This window comes from Dipodomys spectabilis, unplaced genomic scaffold, assembly GCF_019054845.1.
Source record: "Dipodomys spectabilis isolate Male_0828 unplaced genomic scaffold, ASM1905484v1 ptg000163l, whole genome shotgun sequence".
Classification (NCBI taxonomy): Eukaryota; Metazoa; Chordata; class Mammalia; order Rodentia; family Heteromyidae; genus Dipodomys; species Dipodomys spectabilis.
Window position 1 is genome coordinate 20323772 of NW_024870840.1, and position 6688 is coordinate 20330459.

Consider the following 6688-nt stretch of genomic DNA (forward strand, 5'->3'; position numbering starts at 1 on the left):
CCACATGTCTCCAAGGCCTGGCCAGCTGCTGGCCCCATCTCCACATGGGCAGCCCTGTCTGGGAACAGGGGTTTCTGGGCCCAGCTGGGTCTTTTACCTGCCAGACACATATTCAAGTGCTGCCTTCACAGCCTCCATTTCCCCAAATGGGCTGCCACCGCTGTCACCTTCTCTCCAGCTCAGGACAATCCCTGGACAGGCAGCAAAAGGCAGTAGTCATGGGTCTCTTGGGAAAATAAGAGAGTCAGCACTTGTAAGCTACCACCGCTACCTCCCTGTATGTCCCTTAACATATGGGAACACTGCAATGTGGGGACCAGGGGCCTCTTATTTCTAGGATGCCCCAGATGTCTACCAGGCATGTTTGAGGAAGGGTCTGTGGTGAGCTGCAAACAAGTTGGAGAGCTGCAGCACTCCAGGCCTCCGGGACCTGAGCAGGATGAGGGCTGAGTCTGCAGTCACATTTTCTAGATAGCATCTCTCCAGATACTGGGAACGGACTGTGGGAGGAGGGGGGAGCAGGGAGGGCTGGGAGTCCCCAAACCCCGTGCATACCTTGTGAATTAGATTCCACCGTTAAGGTGTAACTCACTCAGATAACAAAAAGTGTTCATCCGATAAAGTCACAGACTAGCCCTGCAGTGAAGCAACTGGTTTGTCTTTCCCCAACTTTAATGAACTGCAGATTCTTTGGCTGTTGTATTCCTTGCTGGCTTATTTTTGTTTGGGCTTTTGCCTGTTTGCTCACAGAGGCAACATTCTGAACTGAAATCTAGTGCAAACCCATTCATTAACCCAGGTGCCAATGGCTCAGGCCTGGATTCCTAGTTACTCAGAAGGCTGAGATCTAAGGGTCATAGTTTGAAGCCAGCAGGGGCAGACAGATCTGAGAGACTCTTTTCTCCAGTTAACCAGCAAAAAGCCAGAAGTAGAGCTGTGGCTCAAGTGGCAGAGCACCAGCCTTCAGTAAAAGAGATAAAGAACAATGCCTAGGCCCTAAGTCCAAGTCCCAGTGCTGGTACAAAATAATAATAACAACAACAATAACAAAATTAATCTACCAGGCCCAGAGGGGGCAAAGACTACCCACATTCCCACAGCAAAGCACCCAGCCTTGGCCTCTCTCCAGCCCCTGAGTGCTCTGCCTCCTGCTGCTTCCCCCAGCATGAACCTGCTCCTCCCTGCAGCCATCCTGTTTTGCTTGTATTTTTCTCTTGACCTGGAGAATGATTTGGAAGCCTTGGAAAATGTGTCTGTGGTTAATTATTCTCTCATCAAGAAGACTGAGTAGAGCCCAGAGACCAGACACCGAAACTGGGAGGGCAGAGGTCACAGAGAGTGTGTGAGCCCTGCACACACACACACACACACACACACACACACACGCACGTCCCTCCCAGTTTCCCATCTAACTGGACTATGACTTGAACTGCTCCCAGCCTTCTGCCCCACCCACTCTCCTCTTACTGTCTCCCACCTCTGAGCTCGCTGGCAGCCTGTTTCCTCTGCCCTGCATGCTCACCGCCTACCTCCTGGTGTGGGGCATTTCCTAGGGGCAGTTCAGGTTTCAGATTAAATGTTACCTAACCCTTTGCAGCAGCCTGCAGGCAGGGAATTCCCTGCACCTCTACAGCCATTTAAGCACTTTCTTGCCCCATGGCTGCTTGGTTCACTTGCCAACAGTGGCTTCCACACCGAGTTGTGATGATTGGCCGGAGAAGGCTGGGATGTAACAGGAAAGGACAACAGTAGGGAAGGGGAAGTAAAGAGGACATGGGCCGGGCGCTGGTGGCTCACGCCTGTAATCCTAGCTACTCAGGAGGCTGAGATCTGAGGTTCGAGGTTCAAAGCCAGCCCGGGCAGGAGAGACTGTGAGACTCCTATCTCCAACAAACCACCAGAAAACCGGAAGTGGCCCTGTAGCTCAAGTGGTAGAGCGCTCGCCTTGAGCTGAAGAGCTGAGGGACAGTGCCCAGGCCCAGAGTTCAAGCCCCACGACCGACAAAAAAAAAAAAAGAGGACATGGTAGGGGGCAGAGCAGACACCTGCAAGGTGCAGCAGCCTTGGTATTGGTTTTGGTTTTGGTTTGTTTGCTAGTCCTGGGGCTAGAACTCAGGGTCTGAGCACTTGTTCCTAAGCTTCTTTTGCTCAAGGCTAGTACTCTACCACCTGAGCCACAGTGCCACTTCTGGCTTTTTCTGTGTATGCTGTATGGAGGAATTGAACTCAGGGCTTCATGCATGCTAGGCAAGCACTCTACCTACCACTAAGCCACATTCCCAGCCAGCCTTGGTTTTTATCAGCAATGTTTCTGCCTCCCCCAATGCAGCCAGAGTCCATAGGACCAGGGACCCCCTTGTCCTTCATGGCCCCCAGCATGCCCCCAGGCCCTCCCCTTTCCCTTCCTCTTTACCAAGGCAATTGCAAGTGCAGCCCAGCAATTCTGATTTCCATTGATCTCGCCTGTGACTAGTGTGGCTCTCCTCTCGGCTCCCAGATGGCTCTCATCTGCTGTGGCCATCTTGTCACCTAGAGCAGAACCTGAGCACACAGCTATACTTCGGCAGGAGACTCACAAATGGAACTAGGCTGGGCCTCCCGCTTCAGTGGGTTCAAATCTCACACAACAGATACCTGTGGTCCTAAATCTCTGCCTACCTCTCACAAGCAGCCTATAAATAAACAATTTCAGAGCCAGGTGTTGATGGCTCATGCCTGTAATTCTAGCTACTCAAGAGGTAGAGATCTGAGGATTGAGGTCCAAAGCCAGCCCTGGCAAGAAAGTACATGAGACTCTTATCTCCAATAAACTACCAGAAACGCTGGAAGTGGAGCTGGTCACTGGTAGCTCACGCCTGTAATCCCAGCTACTCAGGAAGCTGAGATCTAAGGATCACAGGAGCCAGCCCTGGCAGGAAAGTACATGAGACTCTCTTTTTTTATCTTTATTTTCTGCCAGTCATGGGGCTTGAACTCTGGGCCTGGGTGTTATCCCTGAGCTCTTCAGCTAAAGGTGAGCACTCTACCACTTGAGCCACACTGCCACTTCTGATTTTCTGGTGGGTAATTGGAGATTAGAGTCTCTCGGACGTTCCTGCCTGGGCTGGCTTTGAACTGTGATCATCAGATCTCAGCCTCTTGAATAGCTAGGATTACAGGCCTGAGCTACCGGTGCCTGGCTACATGAGATTCCTTTCTCCAATAAACTACCAAAAAAGCTAGAAGTAGCCAGGCACCGGTGGCTCATCCCTGTAATCCTAGCTATTCAGGAGGCTAGGATCTGAGGATCACGGTTCAAAGCCAGCCCGGGCAGGAAAGCTTGTGAGACTCTTATCTCCAATAAAGCACTAGAAAACTGGAAGTGGTGTTGTAGCTCAAGCAGTAGAGCGTTCACCTTGAGCTGAAGAGCTGAGGGACAGCGTCCAAGCCCAGAGTTCAAGCCCCATGACCGACAAAAAAAGAAAAAAATGAAAAAAAAAAAAGCTGGAAGTGGAGCTACTCAGGAAGCTGAGATCTGAGGATCACAGTTCAAAACTAAGGAGAGGCTGTCTGTGAGACTCTTATCTCCAAGTACCCACCAGAAAACCAGAAGTGGACCTGTGGCTCAAAGTAGTAGAGCACTAGCCTTATACAAAAGAGCTCAGGGACAGTGCCCAAGCCCTGAGTTCAAGCCTTACAAATGACAAAGTAAAAAGCTAATGTGGAGATGTGGCTCAAGTAATAGAGAGCTAGCCTTGAGCACAAAAGCTCAGGCCCTGAGTTCAACCCCCAGGACCAACACACACACACACACACATTCTCAATGTATTCACCCAGTGCTGCCTCTCCCCTCTACATGTCTGGTGCCCCAAAGGCTCCTGGACACAGAAAGCCTTCCTTTGGACTGGCTCCATGACTGGAAGTGTAAAAAGAGAGAGGAGGGACCCAGAGGCCACTGAGCCCAATCACAGAAATCCAGGCTGGAAGGGTCTTTGAAAGTATCCTAATACAGTCTGGGGAAACTATGGCATCCCAATGGCCCAGGTCAGCCAGGAAGCCAAGGCAGCCATGGCTATGGGAAATCCCCGTCCAGGATCTTCTGGGGAGCTGGGAACACCTGCAGGGGTCAGAGAAGGACCTGGCCCTAGCCCCACTCTCCAGTCCTTCTTGGCCATCCCCAGCAGCCTTGGCATCAGGGAATAGAAATGTCACTCGTCCTACCCTAATTCATTCCACAGGTGCCAACCTGGGACCACCTGGCCTTGAGCTCCGGAAGTGGGGCCAGGGGCGGGGCTTGTCTGGATAAGGCAAGGCTCGAAGGGGTCAGAGCTTACCTGGATGTAGCTGAGCTGGTGGGGCGGGGCTTATCTGGATGGGGCGGGGCTGTGGGGCGGGGCTTAGCTGAATGGGGTGGAGCTGGTTGGGGCGGGGCTTGTTGGGTGGGTGTGGCAGGTTTGGGGCGTGGTCGGGGGCGGGGTTTGGGGCCGGCCTGCAGGCGCCTGGCCTTGCTGGTCCCCCGAGCCTCCCAAGGTGATGAGTTGAAGATGTCCATCCCAACAAATCCCCTCCACCGGAGTGATGCTGCAGACCCGTGGGGGAGACCTCCAGCCACATCCCAGGGAGGGTGTGCCTTTCAGGGAAGGAGGAGGCCGCCCAGGAAGCGCCGCCTGGGGCCCCGAATTCCAGAGAAAGACTATAGGAATCATCTGGCTGAGTCAGCAGGAAAGGGCGGGCCTGGGGGACCTGCCAGCTCTGAGTCACCCAGACCTCTGCCTAGAGGCCTCCCACCGCCACCTGTCCCCACATGGGGACACACAGACCTGAGTTCAAAGGCCAGCGACACAGGGCCGGCCACTGTACAGGTGGGAAGTGGTCAATTACGGTGGCATCTGGTAAGATGGATGACACTGAGTCATGCAGCCAGCAGTTCCTGTCTGTCCCCATCAAAAGGACAGCTGAGTGGCTCAAGGGGTAGAGTGCTAGCCTTGAAAGAAAGGAGCTCAGGGCGGCTGGGAATATGCCTTAGTGGTCCAGTGCTTGCCTAGCATGCACAAAGCCCTGGGTTCGATTCCTCAGCACTACATAAACAGAAAAAGCCAGAAGTGGCGCTGTGGCTCAAGTAGTAGAGGGCTAGCCTTGAGCAAAAAGAAGCTCAGGGACAGTGCCCAGGTCCTGAGTTCAAGCCCCAGGACTAGCAAAAGAAAAAAGAAAGGAGATCAGGGACATAGCCTGTGCCCAGAATTCAAGCCCCAGGTCCAGGAAAAATAAAAAAGTACAGCTGATTGGGGTGCTCACATCTGCAAACCTAGCTACTCAGGAGGCTGAGATCTGAGGATCATTGGAGTTCAAAGCCAGTCTGAGCAAGAATGCCCATGAGACTCTAATCTCCAATTAAGCTCCCCCAAAAAAACCCCACCAGAATGGAGCTGTGGTTCAAGTGGTATAACACTAGCCTTGAGCAACAAAGCTCAGTGACAGTGCCCAGACCAAGTTCAAGCCCCAGTACCACTCACATAAGTACGCATGCACGCACACGCACGCACACGCACGCACACACACGCACAAACACGCACATACACACAATCTAAGAGCCAGGTGCAGTGGTTCAAGCCTACAACTCTAGCTACTTAAAAGACAAGCGATTGAGACAGAAATAGGTGAGGGAAGGGCTGGGAAGGTGGCTCAGGGGTAAAGCGCTTGCTTTTCATGCATGAGGCCCTCAGTTCGATTCCTAGCACCACATAAGCAAAAAATGCCAGACATGGCACTGTGGCTCAAGTGGTAGAGCACTAGCCTTGAGCTGAGGAGCTGAGGGATAGTGCCCAGGCCCAGAGTTCAGGCCCCAGGACTGGCAAAAAAAGAAAGAAATAGTTTGCAAGACCCCATGGGCTGGGAAGGTGGCTCAGTGGTAGAGCGCTTGCCTTGCATGCCTGAGGCCCTGGGTTCGATTCTTCAGCACCACATAAGCAAAAAAGAAAATAGCTGGAAGTGGCGCTGTGGCTCAAGTGGTAGAGCGCTAGCCTTGTGCTGAAGAGCCGAGGGACAGTGCCCAGGCCCAGAGTTCAGGCCCCACGACTGGACCCAAAAAAAAAAGTTTGCAAGACCCCCATCTGAACCAGTGGCTGAGCGTAGTGATGCATACCTGTTATCCTGGCTGTGGGAGATGCACCATGGCTGGGCACAGTGATACCTGCCTATCATCCTCAGCAACGCAGAGAAGCACAAGAGAGAGAATCATAATCCCAGCTGGCTCAGGTATAAAGCCAGGCCCTATCTCAAAAATAACCAATGCAGCTGGGTACCAGTGGCTCATGCTTGTAATCCTAGCTACAAAAAAGGCTGAGATCTGAGGATCAAGTTCAGAGTCATCCTGGGCAAGTAAGTCTGTGAGACTCTTTCTTCCTTTTTTTTTTTTTTTTGGTCGGTTTGGGCGCTGTCCCTGTGCTCTTCAGCTCAAGGTGAGCGCTCTACCATTTGAGCCACAGTGCTACTTCTGGTTTTCTAGTAGTTTATTGGAGATAAGAGTCTCACGGACTTTCCTGTCCAGGCTGGCTTTGAACCGGGATCCTCAGTTTTCAGCCTCCTGAGTAGCTAGGATGACAGGCGTGAGCCACTGGCACCTGGCTTATGAGACTCTTATCACCAATTAATAACCAAAAGGGCAGAAGTGGGGCTGTGGCTAAGAAGTAGAGCGCTAGCCTTGCACGAA